Source organism: Molothrus aeneus, chromosome 2 (assembly GCF_037042795.1).
Source record: "Molothrus aeneus isolate 106 chromosome 2, BPBGC_Maene_1.0, whole genome shotgun sequence".
In the NCBI taxonomy this organism is placed as follows: Eukaryota; Metazoa; Chordata; class Aves; order Passeriformes; family Icteridae; genus Molothrus; species Molothrus aeneus.
The window spans coordinates 32462796-32484017 of record NC_089647.1 but is presented as its reverse complement, the minus strand read 5'-3'; the positions used below and the strand labels follow the sequence as shown (position 1 = coordinate 32484017).

Below are 21222 nucleotides of genomic sequence, written 5' to 3'. Positions count from 1 at the left end.
TGCTGGTTTTTGGACTGCAGTAATAGGTTTGATTGGTTCCATATAATGAGTTTCAAAGCCAGGACTTCCATATTTCTGCTCCAAGAACAAACTTTTGTAAGTGTGGTTACTGCTTTTTTAAGAGGAGTCTCTAGTTAAATGCTTTTGGGGTTTTTTTGGAGATGAAAATGCCTATTAGATTAAGAAGTATGGAACAAAACTGAGAAACAAAGTTAGAAAATAAGTATGGTCAACCTTTTATTTATAGTTCAAGGCAGACACAGATCAAGTGATTTTAACTCTGTAGCATATTGAATTACTTAAAGCCTGGGGTTGTGATCTCATCCAACTTTTAGAAATTATGTTGGGTCAGGAGAATCTATCCCATCTAAACACATACATACACCTCCAGTGAAAAGTTAGAATTGTCAGTAAAGGCCATTGTTCACAAAAATCTGCTTGCTTTTATGTGAATTAGTGTGGCTGGAGACAGCTCTGCTTTCTGACTTATGGATAAGGAGGTAAGCATTTACTTATGTTTTCTTACTCCCACAGGTATTTGAGAGAAAGACTTTAAAATTTGATATTTGAATGATTTGCATGGAGGAAAATATTTTGAAAGATGAAGTACCTTGGTCAGCATTCAGATTTAATCTCCATTTAGTAATTAGTTGAAGCATGGGTAATTAGATGTGCATATTACAGAGTACATATGACTTAGAAGCAAATCTCCTTACGCATCAGTGGGATCTCTGCTCCCAAACCAATGGTATTTTTTGAAAGGCTTTTCTGAAAGTTTGCACACACACCAAAATTTTTCATACCATTTCTATGTATACATTTTTCATTAAATGTATAGACATATGGAATTTCATAGCCCAGTAAAGGAGTGCTTCAATAGCAAAGCAGTCCAGTTTCCTTCCCAAAAGAACAGTGCCAGGTTCACAGAGAGATTTAAGGGACAGATGGGTGCGCACGTTGCTGTTAAAGAGAATGTATGACCTAGCACCTTCTTCATGTCTGACATTTATGCCTCCAATGGCTGCCTTACTAAGGAAAACATATGCTGATGCACATGTTATCTAGGGCAAATGGGAAAAACTAGTTCTCTTGCACCTGGTATGACAGAAACATGACTTGAAATTAGAAAGAGAAGAAATTTGTACAGGGACAACTACCTTAAGACTATGGCTGACCTTCATTAGGGATCAATGGGACCTCAACTTTTGCCAGTTCTTCTTGGAGAAGACAGTGTCATATGGAAAATCTGGAAAATTATACCTCTGTGAAGCTGGTAATGCACAAGATCAGAATCAGTTCTCTGAATTTCTGTCTTTTTATCTTCATGACTTCAGTCTGAATTGACTTTCATCTTGACTTTTAAATGGAGACTGCAGAATAGATCATAAACATAGAGAAAAAAATTAAAGACAATCAAGCAGTCACATCACATTGTCTCAACATCTCTTATTTTTTTAGTGTTTGACTTTTGGTGTGAATTCCTATTCACAGGTCTTTGTCAGGCACTAATTTTCATAAATACAAATGTTACTGGAAACTCAAATATAGTATTAAAATCACTTATTATTAATAACTTAAGAAAGCACAGTTTTCTATGTATAGACCACATTCAAAGAACTTTGCTCACAAAAAGAACCTGGAAGACTAGATGTCACATACAAATCTTGTAAAAATGTAAGTAGAATTTGATGCTATTCTAATATCTTAGAGGGTAAATTATTAATGTTCAGCATTAAAGAAAAAAATGTGTCTTCTGGGTAAATACACAGCCTTGCTTGAATGACATTCATATACCCTCACTCTGAAACTATGAGGAGGAAGAAGTCAATATCTTTAGAATGTAAAATGTGGAATGCTAAAAGAAATATAGTACCAAGATATGAGCTTTAAGTTTCTAAATACTATCTATCCTATCTATACTATCTATCTGTTCTCAGGCAAGAATTTTTCCATGTTGCTTTCAGACAAATTAACAGTTATCAAAAAGTCAGTACAGCATTTAATTTAAATATGTACACTCACAGTTTATTTACATGCAATACATACATAAGCACACACGTACCTATGTGAATTATTTATATATAGATTAAATGAATGTAAGATATACACACACGTATCTATGTGCATACATTTGTAGATACCCTGATCTCCCAGACCATTTGTAATGGATAATTAATATTATGCATATATATATAATTAATATTATGCATATATGTATCCTAACAAAAAGATACATGAAATCTACTTTATAGAACAATCTACTATATAGAACAATTTTTCTCTTGCTATTAAAGGAAATGTGATTTCCAGGTGTTTTCCCACCTAAAGTAACTGGGCTAGGGAAGGAATCAGAGCTTTATGAGTTTATATTTGATAAATATTGTAAAATTTGTTTATGTAGACATTTGTTAATTTGTTGTTGAAGGACAGGGGGAAATTCCTGGCTTGGGGGCTTCAATCTTTTTGAGGTATTTTTGGTTGAATATGTGTTGTTCCACTGACAGGTACAAGCTAAGCACTATGTCTGTCATTTCCAATGGAATTGGAAAACAGTTCCTGATTTCTTGAATTTTTTTTTTTAAATTTCTTCCCTGAATGTTATTTTCTAGAGTCTGTTCCCTGGGAATACACTGGCACCTTGGTAGCTGCTGGGGTATGGATATGGGCAGTGTTCTGGTGACTTCTGTCTGTCCATATGCAGCCTCCAGGCTCTGAGCATGTGCAAGGCTCATTATGTGCAGACATAATGAAGTCCTTAGGAACAGAAATTGTCACTGCTGCCTTTCATACACAATTTTTTATTAGTTTCTGAATTTGGGGAAATAATAGATTGCAGATTTTAGGAGTCTTGCAATACTTCTATATGAGCCCTTCTTCCACTTATCTACTGTTTCAAGGTGTTGTCTTATTCCTTCTTCAGCCTTTAGAAAATGTTTTATTGATATACAATCTTCCAAATCTATCTCAGCCCTCAATCTTTCAAAATAAGCCCTGAATGACTATTAAACAACCATTTCTAGTCTTTTCTTGGGTTGCCTGTAGACCAGCCTATATATAGGTTGACATTCAAGAGTACTAGCCACCTTTAAACCATTCTTTTTAGAGTTAATAATTTATTTAGGCACAAGTACATTTCCTGACATTGATTTAAGGATTGGTGTAGCCTGAAGTTAGAGAAAAATCAGGAGTGGATATACCTTGTTATATTGTGTCCTATGTAAATTCCAGACCTTATTTATTAAGAAGGTTTGATGAAACATTTAAGAAGAAAAATATAATTCTATTGTAAACTATAGGGTTAGGAATAGGATAGAAAGGTGTTTGTCTTCTTAAATATTTTGAAATAAGTATAAATTAAGATTTTCAGCATTGGTGGTAGTTTTGGGCATCCTATTTGCACAGTTTTGAAAGAGTCTAATTTCCAGGGCACGTGCTGATTGTGTAAAATCATGTTTCAAAAATTTGCTTAAAATCAAGGAAATTAGTTTTGAAAAGGAAACCCAGACCAAATTATTTGGCCTTTTGATGTGTTTACTTTTTCATCTAAAAATTATGAGGAAAAAATTTGTTTCTTTTACTCATCTCACTCAGATAATAATGTATTTGAATGAAAAATGCAACATCCTGTGAAGAAAGACTGTAGGAAGTTACTACTGTCACTGCTTTGAGCATTTCTTAACACAGATCACTATGCATTTTTCTCGGTTTTGTTCTAGACTAGGAGGATATTTGATTATTTTCATATAAAGTGGCTATCTTGCAGAAAAAATAAAATTAATGGGTTTGCTCATTCTATGGAGATATTGATTCAAGGGATGTTCAGATATTTTTGGAGATTTTTTTCCCCAAATCACTGGTACTTTATTTACTGTTTAATATAACTTTTGAGCACTGTCAAATTCTTAGAGATTTGACAACAATCCCAGAACTCCTAGAATGCTTTCTGAACCCAAGCTAACATGCAATAAAACCAATTATCTGATTTTCCATTTTTTATTTTTTAATTGTTTTTAAGTTGCAACAATAAAGGTATAGCAGTGACCAGAAGAGCAGAGACGCACGATGTGATAAGCCTGGCACTGAGCCTGGGTGACTCTACACCACTGAGGAAGCATTAGCTGCCCTGAGCATGGGGCCGTGCTGCCAATATCCACACCAATTTAAGTCCTGCTCAGACAGGACTGGCAGCACTAATTAGGAATGGATTTTCTTGGAGATGTCAGTCAGCTCAGAGGAAGAGCAGGACTTCCACTCTTCATGTGAATTATGGGCAGTTTGGAGGACAGGCATCCAAGAGCAGGTTTCATGGAGACATCATAGCAACTTTCCAGTATCTAAAGGCAGCCTGCAGGGGAGCCTGAGAAGGATTCTTCACCAGGAACTGCAGGGATGGGACCAAGAGTAAGGTGTACAAATTGAAAGAGGGAATATTTTGATTAGCCACACAGAAGAAATTTCTATTTGGGTGGTGAGATATTGGAACAGGTTTCCCAGGGAGGCTGTAGATATCCAAAACCTATTATTTCCAAAGCTGTTTTCAGGGATAAAATTCTTCTTCACAAGCAAAAATTTTCATTGTCAATATAAACCTGAACTGAGCTAATACTGCATGATTTTATTGAGCTAATCAAGGTATTATTTAGAAAAATACATTTATAAACAGAGATGTAGGGTTTTTAATGTATTCTAAGTGTGATTGTTTTTTTCTCCACTATTGTGCTACAGTGTGTCTGTCTCGTTTGTTCATTAAGGTTGTTGCACCATGGATTTAAGACTGTTTGTTCTCCCCACTCATCTGTAAATAACAATAAACAAAAAAGAAGATTTCTTCTAACTCAGAAAAATATTCCCTGTAGATGTTCTGCTACCCTGGAGGCTGCACGTCTCCATAAAGATTTTTCATGTCCTACTGTTTATTTCCTGCAGCCACACTCCCTTTGAACTGTGATCTTTTTGCACCTCCCAAATAAAGCAGTATACAGTCAGTCCCAGGGAGAGTAATCTCCAGAGCCATATCAGGGCTCCCAGACCCTTGTGCTGATTACTCATTATAGGTTTTGAGATTTTTGTCCCCCATCAACCCATGAAGCCAAATACCCCAGTGGGACTAAGAAATGGATCTTTCAATATTGAGAGAGTAGAGCTTGGCCAGCCAAAGGAATTTTAATCCTACAGCTTTGTGGAAAAGGTGTGCAAGTTAATGTGACAGCTCAGTTTCCTAGGAGAAGGTTGGAGAACATTCCAGAAGAGTTAGCTGTCAAGTTTGTGTGACCAAATTCATATGAAAACAGTGCATTTAAAAAGATGACATGAAGATGCCATTTTAGCTCATAATAAATTTTTTTTGTTAGCAGCAGCCTGGGCTGCTTTGTATTTTGATAATTTTTGTCTACAGAAGCAGCTTAGTCTTCTTTGTAAGAAACTGAAATTGGATGCAGGAGATTTGGGTTCAAATTCCACATGTGACCTTGGACATACCTCTTCCCCATTGAAGCTCGTTTTCTCCCAAGAAAAGTAAAGATGTTGATATTTCTTTTATTTGTCCTATCCTACCTGACTGTGAGCTCTAGATTTCAGAGTGAGTCGGTACCACCTTGCTCTGTGGGGCCATCTTCACAGCTGGCTACTGCACTCCTATAACCCCTGGAACAATGGTAGTTCTCATTAGGGACTCCTCTTTAAAATGTGCTTTATCATGGCTAGAGAAATCCTCTTTCAGATTATTAATTAAAATGAAATTCAATTCCTTTCAACTATGGACCATGACATTTGCAGTGGGAACATTAACAGCAGAGAAATTTAAACGAGCTATCTTGAAAGTTTTGTGTTTGAAGGCTGAAGACGCATTTGCCCTCTCCTCTCCCCTCCCTGTATGCACTGTTTCAGATCCATTGCTTATTGACTGATAGACTTATTGGTGAATTCTACAGCAGTGATCCAGCCCAGGAAGGTCAGCAGGGTGCAATTGCCAGCAGAACAGGCTTGGGTGTGCTTCTGAACTACTCCTCCCTGCACAGCTCTTTCAGTATGCATATCACATCTCCCTGCTTGTAGCAGGCTGATGAGTGTGTGCAGTTAGTGCAGGCACACACATACTTCTGCGCTTTCCCTGAAAGTGGAGCATTAGCAACTGCAGTCAAAACGCACCGTTGCTTCCTCAGCTCTGATCCGAGCAGCAACTGTCTGATTCTGTCTGGAGGAGCTAGGAGACGGCACTGGAGGCAAGTTTAAAAAGGACCTAGTGACACCCTGCTGTCACATCTGGTTTCAGGGACCTACTTATTAGTAGTCCATTTAAAATCACTTTCCTAGTCCCATCTGTAGTGCACATTCTTGAGAAGTGGCTGGCTGGTGAGGAAGGAGCACGCTGCCGAAGGTATGTTGCAATCCTCTTTACCTTACATCTTGTGCTGAATGTTTTTGTCTGTGCATCTCACTTGCAGACATTCCTGGTATATGCAGTTTTACACTGAGAGCTGATGGAGAAGGGCTTTAACAAATCATAGCATTAGGAATAAACAGACAGGTAATCTGTTTTGGTTTTTCTCTCCCCTTCAATTAGCCATGCTGATTGTCTGTTAAAGGGTAAATTTAAATTTCTGGAATAAACTTTCTGAAAAGATGACAACTCTGACAGCATGTAGCATCACAAGCAAATAGACTGCTGTTATTTCTATCAGGAGAAAATGTCCATTCATTGGTTGTTTAACTGTGGGCACGGAACATTGCTTTCAAAAGGATGTGTTTATTAAATATGGGCTGTGTATGCACTTCCAGCTGAAATTTACATACATGTTTTGAGATTTGAAAAAAAGACTCCAACTTTCAAAATACTCTGGACTGCAGCACACTTCTTTAAAAAACAGAAGTGAGCCAGGCTTTTAATTTCACTTAAATTCTTTTACTGGCATATATTCATCTGGTAAAAAGTCCTTGCCAAATACAAGAAGTTTGCTGTTATTGCATTTCCATAAATGTAACAGCTGTGAAGAGCATGAATATTCATAGTGTTTAGATTTTTGCTCCAAAGATTTTTATGATAATTCTGACTTTTCAAAAGGGATGGGATTTTAGAACAAAGAATTATGCAGGTTGAGATATTGTGATAAGACATGTATAAGAATTTCCTCAAAAAAACCCCATTGTAGATAAGCATATACTGCAGTACTTAGCTGACTGTACCAGTTACTTACTTGCAGCCAACTTGATCTGTTGCTTTTACTTGTGGATTCTTTTGCTAACAGGTCTTCAGCAGTCAAAATCAAATACAGTTTAGATGCTGGTCTCTAATGGGATGGTATTTCCCCAATGCTATATGGCTTTAAAACATTTCCAAGGGATTGTTAATTTTATGATGCTTAAGTTTTAACTTGGTGAATCCTGCATTTTCCCTTACTGAAAACTTATTTTGGGATATTTCTAGGGTCAGAAAAGCCCACTACTATCTCAGTGTATTTTAAGGATGTAAAGTGATTTGAGTAATCTTTCCTTAGGAAAATTCTCCTGTCAGTAGTTTATCAAAATTGTATGAGCAGCAGAGATGGTCCTCCCCTGCAGGTGGAAGTAGAATGGTCTTGAAACTACATAGGCAACATATGTTCATGTGTATCTAGAGATAATTCATCTAAAAAAGTTAAATAATCCTAGCTGCCTCTAGATCTCAGTGACTTCTCTATTACTAAAAATATTCTATTAATGGGTCATACTGCAGATTTCTGTAACTTCAAAGTGAAGAAAACAACCAGACAGGAATTGTGTTATATAAAACCATCTCAGAAACCCTCTTAAGGCATGTTGTAATTATTTCTTTAAAAATCCTCTCAGTACTTGGGAATTGCTGGGAGCTGTGGGGTACCTGCCTCTCCAAAATGTGACAAGTGGAGCTATCCATGCGAGCTCAAAGTGAATTTAACATTCCTAATGTCCAGGGGCACCTCTTTGGCAGACTGTCCTCACTCAGGCTGGACTGTGCTGCTCACCACTGGCAAGGTCAGCCTGGCTGGAGAGCTGTGCCCCCCAGCTGCTCCAGTCCTCAGCCCAAGCTGAGCTGTCACTTAGTGTCTCCTCCTCAAGGGACAGGGAAAACTCTTTGTCCCTTTCATCTGTCATTTTTAATGACAGCTGAATCAGTCTGGGTATTAGGTGGAAAGTTTCTGGTCATCCCCTCCTATCCACCCACCTCCACACAGCAGATATGCAGGGACTGCAGACATGAAATACATTTAAATATGTATGAGAAAAAGAACAATTTAATGGGTCAGAACCTGTTTCCAGGGAGAGAAAATCAGACTACTCTCCTGAAATCAGTAGGAAATTGTTTACATGAACAGAAGTTGTTTACAGAGGTGCAAACTGGTGCAAAATCTCACTTTCCCTTGGTGCTGTTTGAATTTCTGTGACCTGAGGACCTGGCTCTGTTCCTTTCAAGTTTGTCTTTATTCCAGGAAAAGTAGTCAAAATGGGGAATTTGTCTTTTCACTCACTAGGAAAAAAAACCTGTCTGTTTATGGTGACAGCAACAGATATCTGAGAACAAACACCTTTTTCCTTTCCCCTCACCAAAGCCTAGGAGAAAAAAAAAACAACGTACAAAAAATATCCAATGAAAAACATCCTCCCAAACATCTCTGTTTAATTCCCTTTAAGACAAATAAGGTCTCCTTTTCTGCTTTAATGTGCGTCAGGCTCAGTCCTGACCTCCACCACTGCGCTGGAGGATGCGAGAGTTAATTCGCTTTGACCCCTTGGCTGCCTCAGCCGTGCTCTTCTACAGAGCAGATTTGTTGATCATATCAAATGCAGCTGCTGATGCGTTTCTCTTCTGCCCTGCGAGTCAGAGCCTCGGGTGCGTTTGGTGAAGTTACAGTCTCCCAGCCCCAGCACTGCGATTCCCAAGCCGACCAGCCCCCTAGTGTTTTGAGGTATGTGATGCAAAGAGGTCTCTGCAGCTGTTGCTTGCCTTTAGCAGACGTAAAGAGGGGGATTTGAAACAGCTCACAAAAGCTTAATGGATTTATTGGAATCAAGAGTGATTGGTAAAGCCATACAGCATCCAAATCTTCTGTCTGGAAAAAGCAAGAGCTGGGTTTTGTGTACCTTTAGAGTGCCAAAACCTCTAAGACTGCCACTGCTTCATGGCTGTGAGCCTATCAGAGGCTGCTGACACACAAACTGCTGCAGAGTTGTTGTAGAAGACAGTTAGTTGTTTACACACTGTAACTGGGATTTCTGAGAGCATCCTGTATCACACAGACATGCTGCAGCACTGGAGTACTGCACAGGTTCCTCAGCTCTCCCATGGATGATAGCTGAAAAGGAAGATAAAGGGGAGGAAATACCATGAAGCCTCAATATTGTAGCAAACTGGGATCCAGATGGCAAACCTTTTCACAGCAATATGGTGGATTAACTTTAAAAACTCCCATGGCTACTACTCTCCTGTTTAATTTGTCTTTCCTTAATGCCATTTTGATGTGATGATTTTGCAGGTTAATTCCACAAAAATGCATGGTTTCAGGTTTAGTCCTCAATCAGGAGAACTTTCTTACTTCTCTATTAACCCCTTCAGAGCTAGTTAACTAATTGCATGATCAGTAGCAGCAATTTGAACTGTATATGGAAAAAATGCATTCACAGTACAGGCAATGTAGGAAACCAAGGTGATTTGCACATAAAGGAAGAAAAAGAACCTTTTGGAGGGGGGAAAGGTTTTGACTTTTCTGGGCTTTATCTCTATTCAGAAATAATTTTTGGTAGTGCAGCTGCAATAATGGCTGAATTTCTTCACAAGGGAGATGTAAACACCAGGTTGGTATTGTACACATGCCAACATTTTTGAAGCTAGATGCCAGCTAGGTTTGTTTGTCCCTGTAACTTACAGATCCAGCTTACTGTCTTCTTGTAAGCTGCTACTGGTGTTTGAATATGTTCTTCCTTCTTCGTGCAGTCACAGCAAGGATCATCACTGCCCACATCTTCTTCAAAAAGCTGGTTGGTGAGACACCCAGTGGTGACAGTGAGCACCCGTGAGCTGGACAGTGGGACCTCCTGTGTGCCTTCCTGCAAGTTACCCTTTAGCAGAAATCTTGTCAGAAAGTCACACTCAGACAAGATGATGCTCAAGATTCCTTCCCTTTACTCTCCAGTTCTGTCACTACCTGATGCAGATTGAGCATCATTGAGTAAATTATTTAAAAGAAATATTATTTAAATAAAGTGTCTCCAGAACACCTCTTGATAATTTGGTCTACATTATGCCACTAGGGAAGAGGGTTTATATGTGCACATATGGGAATGAACAGCAAATTCTACTCCAATTCTGTATCTCACATGATAGGCATATTCAAAACCTGATTAAATGGGAATTAAAAATCTACATCCAGGTCTCACACTGTGACACAGTTCATCTGCAATCACTGCCATCCCTGCCCCAGCTGATGACTAAATTCATTATGTCTCTCTACATAGCCTGAAAATTCCTTTGAGCTACTTTTATGAGAGCACAACTTATAACCAGAAGCCAAAAATTAGATTAAATTCCAGATTAATCCCAGAAATAAACTTCTGTCTATTAAATCATATATTTTTTTTTAGGCTCTACAGATGATATTGACCAGTTTACTGTTAACTAAAATTGGAGCTTAGTCTTCTATCACCTGATAATTTGTCACTGGTTTACTGAGTAATTTCTTCTTTGTCTCCTGTGCTCTGGACTATCAACTCTTGCAAACCAATAATTAATTGTTGTGGATCTTCCTGAGGGTAAGGAGGAATAATTCACTACAATGAAATAGTGGTTTTTTGCCATAAAGTTACTAAACAGAGCTACGGCAGAGTGAATAATGCAGGAGGTGATTTGCTTTCAGGAAGGTTACTAATAAACATTTCCACTAGCTGGACACTTGGACTTGGTCAGAGAGTGGTGTTTACATTATTTTGGTGATATAGAAAGCAGTTAGGGGAAAAATGATGAGATTCTCTCATATTACAAGACTCTGGAGAAATTAATTATCCAGTTTTAAAAAATGAATTAAATAAATAACAAGAAAATGTAAACCTAATCCAGTTTCAGATGCATGTGTAAGTTAAAACATAAATTTAAAAGACCTACTATAAAATGTTGGTAAGTTTTATTTTGCAAGAGAAATACTGCTGTGCTTTCTGTAAATCCCGAGGATAAAAAATAATTTATAAATGCTTTTGATTAAATATTTTAACTTACTATTTATAAATAAAACTACAGTGCTTACTAGTTTTCTCTTTAATAAACCCCAAATTCTGATATCTCTAAAAGGTGATGGAAGATATAGCTGGGCTTATTAAAGATGAATAAAGCTCTATTTTTTTTTTTCCATTGCACTAGATTTTTTTCCAAACAAAATCTCTTATCTCAGAAAGCCATCAAGTTCTCACAAGGAACATAAATCACAGCAGAATAGTCAGCCTCCTGCTTCATTCACTGAGCTCCATATGCTTATCTACCTCGTGTTTCTGCATCCCAGGCTCCTAAAATGCTTCAGTCAACATTCCTTCTGAATTGTGATACGTCATGTTAATCAGCTTCTACAGTGTCCCAAAAATGTATGTAAATTAGACTTTTGATGAAGCAGAATATTTTGACAGGATTTTTTGCATAAATCACGCACACAAGCATACTCACACACAGAACCTTTTTAGAAAAGGGGGACATTTTTGGACCTCATTTTTTTCTGGAGTACTTTGTGACCAGCATGCTGGTGCTGCTTGTGAGCAGGAACACGTATGTGGCAGTATGCCAGCTCCCATAGCAGGAAGCAAATCAAGTTTAAGTCCACTCTTGGCAAGAAAAACTGCACCAAGGAGAAAGAAACAGAACAGTTTCCTCTTCCTTTGTCCTCCTTTCCCCTCACTCCCTTTTTGGCACTTGGTTTGTTCTCTGGGTTGTTTGTTGTCAGTGGTAATATCAGCATTTTTAGTGTTATCATAAGATGACATTGTCCTGTTATAGTAGATTAATGTTTTCACTTGATCTGTACTTCCAGAATAATCAGAACTCAAAAATCAAAATAATTTATTTGAATTTAAAAAAAATTAATTAAATTTGGTGACTTTAATATTATTTATAAATTACCTAGGTCCACTGAATATATAGAAAGCCATACTGAGGCTTGTTCAGATGAGTCTTGTAAGTATTAGCACTGCCTGGCTGCAAATCTCTCAATTTTTATTCTCTTCTGACATCCTTTGCTATAGTTTTATGTTCCACCTTGTCCTTCAGGCCTGTATTCAAACTGCTTACAAGTCTGAATACGTCTGTCTCATCTGTCCCTCTCACTGAAGTGTTGAGGCTGAGGGAGCAAAACAAGAACGATGCAGGCAGTGCTTTCTGTCTCCTTTGGGCAGCCCTCAGTTTTTAGCAGTGCAGGCAAGGACCTTCAGCTGCCTGTACAGCTGGGGCCCTGATTGACATGTTCTGAGCTGCCCCTGTGAATCCATTCCATCTTCTACATCTCAGTCCAAATGGGAGGCAAAACTATTGCTGTGACTCTATTTTAGCATAGTTGGAGTACTTTTTGACATAGAAGCATAGAATACAGAATCAGAATGGTGTGGGTTGGAAAGGACAAGAAAAATTACCTGCCCATGGGCAATGTTGGCACCCCTTAGGTCAGATTGCTTGGTCCCCCATCCAACCTGGTCTTGAACATTTCCAGGGATGGGGTGTGTATCTCACCATGAATGGCATACACCTGAAAAACTGCCAGACCTCACCAAGAAAGTATGGGACCATGTCTGCTTTCCCAGTCTAATAACCCTGTTGCTCTAATTTCTTTACAGAGCTTTCCCCTTTCTAAAACTTACTGTGCTTACATGAGGCTATCTCTTTGGCAACTTTTGCACAGTTGGGGCTTAAAAAGCTCCTCTGATAATTATGCAGTGTAGGCTTACGCATCCTGTATCTTAAATAGCAATGCACTCTTTATCATACATATTGTGTACCAACTAAAAAAATCACAGAATATGCTGAGATAGAGGGGACCCACAAGGATCCAACCCAAGCTGAGTCCATCTCTTAGCCCTGCACAGGACACCCCCAAGAGTCACACCCTGTACCTGAGAGCACGATACTTTAACTCTATTTTCCATATATAGATACCACAAAACAGTGTATGCCCAATATGTACACTGTGCATGAGGTAATACAGACAAAATAAAACACATTTGCAACCATATATATGATTAATGTTTCTCAAAACACACGATGCCCACAGAGAAATGTCAGTGATTTGTCATCTAGGGCAAATCCAACAGAGTTTGGAGTATCAGGTTAAAGCATCCCATAGCTCCAAAAACATACAGGTTGCTGCTACCTTTTTAAAGAGGCAAAAAAACATATAAGTATGTGCAATTTAATGGCTAAATATAAGCAGAAGAATGCTTCAATAATCATAAATACAGCTGTAGAGCCAAATTCTCTTAATGATGCAATAGTCATATATTTAGATACAGATATATTTTCTATTTCACAGTTTGAAGTTCTTAATTCTCAACACCCAAGTCTTAGTTTCCTGCCAATTTTATAATTTTTCCTGTTGTCAATTGCTTTCTAAAATAAGTTGGAATGAGGTGGAATTAAGTTTAAAGTTTAAAAAATTAAAAACAGGTGCTGTGCCTATACCTGCTGCCATATCCCTTTCTTCATGCCTTGTATCTGTGCTGCTTTCGGGAACAAGCTGTTTGATCCTGTCTCTTGCTGCTAATTTTGCACTGTCTGCTGTTGGAAGCTGGGGGAGGGGACAAAGTCGATGAATATTAGAACAGTGAGAGAGTTGAAGATGTTCGAAAACAGGGAAGCTTTGCAAGCTGGGTAGAAATAGGGTAGTATTACTCTTAGCAAGCTGAGTAGAAATGAAGCAGTATTACTTGTGAGAGCTTTAATAGCAGCCACACAGTCACTGGCTTAAATGTGTTTTGGTTTTGGGTGCTTTTAATGGCAATAATTAGGTAATCAATATTGTTTCAGAATGGAAAAATATCCTGCTTAACAACAGAATAACATTGATTAACTAAGCTAACACCATTTTAAGGAACATTAAGTAATCAAGACTGTTTCCATGATAACATCCCAAAGTGAGAGAAAATCAGGCAACTCTAGTATTGGATGTAGTTGGGACTGCATTTGCACTGTTGCTGAGGAGACAACGGCTGCTGCATTTGCCTGTGCAGTATTGTAGTACAAATGTATGAGGAAGGCACTGGGTTCATTTCAGTGAACTTGGATCTTATCCAAGATATAAACTGGATGTTTTTTGATGATACAGATATCACTCCACTCTTTTCATTACTCTTTATACACCTGTTAATTCAAACTGATATGTTTAATTTGAATATCTCAAAGAATTAATGATTATATGTAACTTGCACTTTGAAATTTACTGAGAGTCCTTAGGAACTTTTCAGGAGATGACACTCTTAATAATCAGAGCAAAATTATGATGGGGTGGGAGATTTTACAAAGAAACCCTGTCCGCTGGTGGCACAAGTAGGAGTAGGGTCCACAAGTGCTGGGTGCTAATTTGCTGCTATATCTTACTCTGGCATATTGAATTTTTAAAATTAAGTATCCAGATTAATCCAGAATTAACCAAGCTTTCATATATTCAAGTACCTACAATAACAGCTGCAGGTTTTCAGACACTGCAAAGAAAGTTGTATGTAGATGCCCAGATTTAGTCGTTCTGATCAGGATTCACTGAGAACAATGTTTCTCAGAGATATAATGCTGACTTCTTTTTTGTGAAATGCATTTTCTGCATTTCATTGCAGGAAATGACATTGCATTGCTTTTGCTAAATCTGGGGGTCACACAAAGAGCAAGGCCAGACTGAACAGGGCTCTGAGCAACCTGATTTGGCTGAAGATGTCCCTGCTCATTGCAGAGGCATTGGACTACATGACCTTTAAAGGTCCTTTTCAATCCAAACTGTTCTATGATTCTATGATCCCATATTTCTATTATTTGACCTATAAATGACTTTGCATGAGTGGAAGGCAGTGAGCATTTGATAAAGCGTATAAAATCTTCAAGGACTGATCCAGGGTGCCAAAAATAACAATGGTTCTCAGAAATAACTAAAAAGTGTAAGTGGTGAGCTGCTGGTGGTTGAGAATTCTTGAATCTACTTGAAACCAAGTGTGGTACCATTAAGCTCTTTTCTAGGCATAAGAACAGTCAACATCCCTTCTCCCAAGGGTTAACTAAGCAGACACTCTGTGTTTCATGATACATGAGCATGTCCTTAAAGCATTCACTCCTGGATGCAAGTCATTATGTATGAATCACAAATTTCAATAGGGAAAAATACTTGCAACATTGAGATATTGAGGACAAACTTGAAAATATGATCCTTTATATTATGAAAACTCAAAAAAATAAAAATCAGATTTAAAATCTTCAGGAGTGACAGCCAATCAAAAAACGGAGTATTTTCACTCAGAATTAGTCTTGCAATAATCAGGCAAAATAGTGTACACATTTTTAATGTTCAGGTTTAACTTCAGCATAATTAAAGCAGAAATGCTGGACAGGTGGGAATTTTTATTATTCTTGAGGGTGTCAGGAAAGCTGTTGCCCCAAAGCTGGGTTTGAAAACTGTTTTCTGTAGATACGATCAGACTGTACTTTCATGGTAGTCAGATTTAGTCAAGAGGTGTGACACAGATTTTATCCATTAGGGCTTTGGATTAGTCTATGAAATGAAATATACCATTATTGCATTACAGCCTGGAGAGGACTGAAAGGAAGAAGTTCTTCTTGTCATGTATAAAAAAATGGAGCAGACACAATCTCTGTCTCAGTTTTCAAACCCTGATGCAGATGATTCTCCCAATGGTTTTGTTTTCTATCATATGCCATGCTTGTTGTATATAATCATGTCGGAGGCCATCTTTCTACCTGATATCTTCTCAGTCAACGTGTTCTGTGTGGGCTGGTGGTATGTAGAGTTTCACATTCACAAAGTGGGAAATCTCTGCAGATGATTACAGGAAGTGGTTCAAGTGGATAGATCTGACTGGTAGGACAATGTTTAAGGTGTTTTGGCCTGTACATGTTCTCACACTTTGTCTTGATAGTATTTTGTCTGAAGCGAATTTACTATATTCAGTACTCAAAAAGATTTGACTTGATCTTGCCCATCAGAGCTCTTCTGGCAGCTGCTATACTCATCTTCCTTCTTTTGTAGATCAGGAAACAAGAATTTATTGAAAATGGCTTTCTAATCTGTAGTTCTGCAGATTATTTGCCAGAAGACTAAAAGCAAATAAGGGCTGGAATAAGCTTTACTTTTTACTGACATGTAAATTTAGTTTATTCTGAGTAAACGCTAGAAAACAGGCTTTATTACCCAAGTAGAAATGTTCAATACAGTCTTTGTGACATTTTCTGGTCACCTTGAGAGCGTTAAATATTCTGGTAAATTAGATAAAGCATGAATTCAAATAGAATATTTCTAATTTTTTAATATACATAATTAATTATGTTTCTTGGTATGCCAAACGGTCTTATTTAGGACTATCATTGGATCTTGTAATATTATCAGAATCAGTGATTTGTGAATGCTACGTTTATCCTCAAAATTACTTTACTTTGATCATAACCTTAAATTCTGCAACAATCATAAGGACAACAGACAGGAAACTATATCCTTGTTCAGGACGGGTAAACCTAGCCAGATAACTTTGTGCATTCATGACAAGACAGACTGTGTGCATACTGAGGAGTAAAAAAAGGATAAAATAGGGATCTGTGTTTAAAATTTCTCTGGTAAATAATGGAAGGGATGGTTCCAAGAGACTTTGTGGAACCAGAAGTCTGCAAATTGCTTCCACTCAGTGCAGAAATTCATACCCCTGGTGGAGACATTTATTTTCAAAGTACAGGGTGCTGTTAATGGTAACAGTCTCCATATTTCAGGATGCAATGTCAACAATGATTTGTGTTAAATTAGAACTGAATAAGCAATTGTAATTGGTTTTAATGAAAATGAATATATATCATCTGCAGCAATTTTGGCCTTGTTCATTTTTTTAACTTAGTTTCTATTCTGATTGCATCTCTTTTACAAGTGACATTTTAAATTTATTTACCTTCTAGAGTGAAGATTTTTGTATTGTCTGAATTTTGTTTCTCTAATAGGTGCATATGACGCATGATCGACTCTCTCCCTTGTGGTCTGTATGATAAGTTAATTGGATTGATCTCATTGCTTTTTACACAACTTTGAGTATTTTCTAGTCCATCAGTGATTAAATGGTTTTTTCCTGAATCTTTTCCAAGGGTAGAAGCCTTTTCCTTCTATCTAGGGGCCTGCAGTCAGTGGTGTTCTCCAGGGATTAATAGTAGGTCCATTATTATTAAACTATTTCAGGTGCTCAGCAAAAGATCAAGGAGTAATGGTCAAAAATTAAAACACAAGAAGTTCCACCTCAACATGAGGAGGAACTTCATTACATTAAGGGGAGCAGAGCACTGAAGAAGGTTGTCCAGGAAGGTCATGGATACTCCTTCTCCAGAGACATTCAAAACTCACCTGGACATGTTCCTGTTTAATCTGCTCTAGTTGACCCTGCCTGGGCAGTGAAGTTGGACATCCAGTTGGAATTTGGATGATTTCTAGAGATCCCTCCCTGTCCGAATAAACCTGTGATTCTATGACAATTCTGTGATTCTGTACTAGCATTCTTAACATATGAAGAGCAGAACTGTGGCCAGACTTACAGTAGGAATTATAACTTCGACAAACATATGTTCTGTTGGGGTTTTTCATCATGAAGAATATTTCCATGTTTATAATCCTAGTATAATATTAACCCTTTTGATTGCAAAGTTGTACTGAGAAGCTACTCTCAGTTTATCACACATTGTCACCTGAAGACCATTTCAGAATCACAGCTTTCAAGGCAGGATCTGCCATTGAACTACCATGCCCTATATTATTGCCGCTGGTTTGTGGTTTAAGATTTGAAACACTTATGGTCTGTTTTAAAGCCTAAAGGGATGGCCTTCCCTCCTTCTTTTTTTACCGCTCCCTAGGCTTTTGGTCATCAGCAAAATCTATGTCATCTTTAGATGTGGTTTTGTTTAGTATTTATCTATTCCTAATCCATTGATAAAAAGATTAAGACATGCAGAGCCAAAAAGAACTCAAAAACATAAGCAAGTTTCGAAACACAGCTGATTGGCACTGATTCAGATGTGGCATTGTGTTCTGAATCTTATTATTTAACTACGTCTTAATTAATGTATTATGTGAATGTTAAATTGTTCAAGCTTTATCATTCAAGATTTTATGTTGTCCCAATTCAAGTGCATTACAGAAATCTGTTGCATCAGCATCATTATTTTCATCACACAAAGTTGTAAACAGCAAAATGTTGCAAATATACTTAAATTTTCTACAAATGTAGAATAACATCAACATTGCTGCATTCTTTTATTTCTTATTAGTTCCATTTTATATTAGCCATTCTATGATTTGGTCAGGGATGCTATTGTATCTACAGATCTATAGCTTTCCATACAAAAGAAAAAAAAAACAGTTTCTTACATATTTTTTAAAGTATGTCTATATTCTGGAACATCTCCAGATCTCCAGAATATATTGGAAAATGAGCATTTGTGATCCACAGAATTTTTTGTTTTTTAGGATCTGAGTATTACCCGGATCTGCTTATCTTAGAATTCTCATTTTTAGTAACTGCTGCTAAATATTGGTATTACTTACAGTTGTAGTCAGTAGTATTTTTCTCACTTTACATTTTATAAACTGCATTATTAACTCCCTTTTCCAATATATAAATATTTACTGAGAAAAATGTCTGTCCTCCTTTATTGTTTGTAATTATTCTATTTCATCCTCCTAGAAATTTATCAATGTGGTTTGTTATATGAGTGATCTGGAAGGAACTTGTGTTTCAAACTTTGAATGAAGTATGTCTGTTTCTTGACAGCCAACATTGTACCTTTTGGGTTGATACCAACTACAACAGAAGCAAAGATTTTCTCTCTGATAGCATCAGTTATAACTTCTAAGAAAGACGATTTTTATTAAGTAGTGAAATATTGTCTGATCCTTCCATAGTCGAGCCAGAAATTGCAGTAAAACTTTGAACTGACACTAGCCTGTCAATAACTGGATTGGAAAGACAGTAAGGATTTTTTTTTAATAAACAAATGTTACTAGTTATGAAGTTACTATTATTATTATTGTTTAAAAATTGGGAAGTGTTTTCTGAATAGAGGCAGAACTGAAATGCTACATCTTCTTACTTACTTTGCTAGTTATTTGATGTTGATGTCAAACTCTTTTCTTATGCAGGATCAAATGGAATTCTTATAATGTTTAATTGTCAGAAAAAGCTCTTTAAAATTCAGCATGAATATTTGAAGGTAAGGAATTATTAAAGAAATCAATGCTTGCTCACATTTTAATCTGCATGAGAAAGCAGAAAACAGAAAATAAGAAGCAGGAATACATGGGCCCTCTTGTAAATCAGCTAAATCTCAGAGTATAGACTAGACTGCTGTAGACTCTAGCTATTCATGTTATTCTTTTCATGCTTAGATTAAATTTAAATGAATTTTAGAAGGAATTCCATCTTAATGAATGCTGTTATAAAACTTTGCTTGCCTTTTTATTTTTCATTCCTTAGTCCCTTGTTTGTATATGTAGAAATTATTGGTATCACAGGAATAGAGTGTCAGTGGACTGTGTGTGTTTTTTTCTATATTTTTAATATTTTAATAAGATTTAATAGCATTGTAAGACTGATTATTTTCCATTTTTTAATGCTAAACAAAGATATTTTTTCAGACTAAATATTTTTATTCCTGAAACTTCCTGAAATCTCTTTCTCTCATCTTGTCTTCAGAACATTTGCTTGGAGTCATCTTTAACATCCTGTTCCATTTTATGGGGTGGGGAGGAAAGAAATTTACCAATTTATGGTGTAGAATAGCTCATTAGACAATTAAAGATTCAAATTAAATCTTTAAACCCACTCTGGATCTTTAAAAGTACATATTGGATCTGGACAATAAAGATTCACTGATTTTAATTTTAAACTTTGTGTAAACTCAAGAAAATATCTTAAAACTTGAACACTAAATGCTTAAACACTTAAACATGGATCAAGTGAACAACTAAAAGTTTTTGTAGCAAAAAATATCCAGCATTTTACTGAGATTGACATCTGATACATCTTCATGTAACTTATATAATTTCCATAGTAAAAGAATTCCTAATGTATTCTAGGTGAGAAGCAATAATTAATGAGGTTTTACTCCTGAGTTTTATTGCAGTTATGACAACTGGATCAAGCAAAGAATTGAAGCTTAGTATCAAAGAGCAGAGGGATTTTTCTGGTAAAGGGTACAAACCAGGCAAAGCAGAGACACACAGCAGGGGAAACCAAGGCACTCTCTTGTTGAAGGAATCCTTCCACTGTGTCGTAACTCTCTATTCATGATGGGAGGAATTGGGCACTCAGAAAGGCTTTGTGAATGGGACCCTACTGACCTAAACTTAGATACCTCCATTTGCGAGGCATGAACTCCCAGTGCAGATTTTCAGTTTCTGCACAGTCAGTGCTTGTTTGAATAATGTAAGCACTTGCTTTAGACCTGTTTATTAGATACCTCAAATTTAGGAGGAGGACGTGCATCTAAAATTGTTCTGAACACTATATAAAGATTTCTGTGACTTCTGTGAGCATCATATCAATGCTAGAAGAACACTGAAGTTATGTTAAGTAATAGAGAAATGTGATTATACATAGAGAGGTCTAACAGTGTATCTGGAAGCATCTAGGGCCTTCATCTTTCCCTCCTTTATACTTACATATCTTATGCACAATCTTGGCTTCTTTGGTGGTATTTTTTTCTTCCTAGAGAAATGGTATACCATGCCTCAGACTAGTGAAAAAAGAACACTTATCAATAAAAACTGTTACTAAGAGTTACTTATTTTTACTTTATACCTTGTCCAAAGAGGGTGATTTTGTAAAGAATGGCTATACTATGCCATCACCTGCCAAAATCAAGCAGACCCTGGGGCAAATGTTATAAAACTAAATTTTTTCATGCTTTTCCTTTTTAATCTGCTATTTGAAAAACTTCAGTTACATCTGCTTCTAGATTAGGTAGATGTGTCTTGTTTTTATCTGAATGAGCTGTTCCCCACC

At 37.0% G+C, this 21222-nt stretch overlaps 1 long non-coding RNA gene across 1 annotated transcript in view; it reads left to right on the top strand.

The window, feature by feature from the left end:
• Nucleotides 1–6181: 6181 nt before the first annotated feature.
• Nucleotides 6182–21222, top strand: part of LOC136569890 (uncharacterized) — a 341210-nt gene continuing 326169 nt past the window's right edge. The window contains exon 1 of the long non-coding RNA XR_010785490.1: nt 6182–6376. This is a non-coding gene — a long non-coding RNA (uncharacterized lncRNA). The remainder of the gene's footprint in view (nt 6377–21222) is intronic.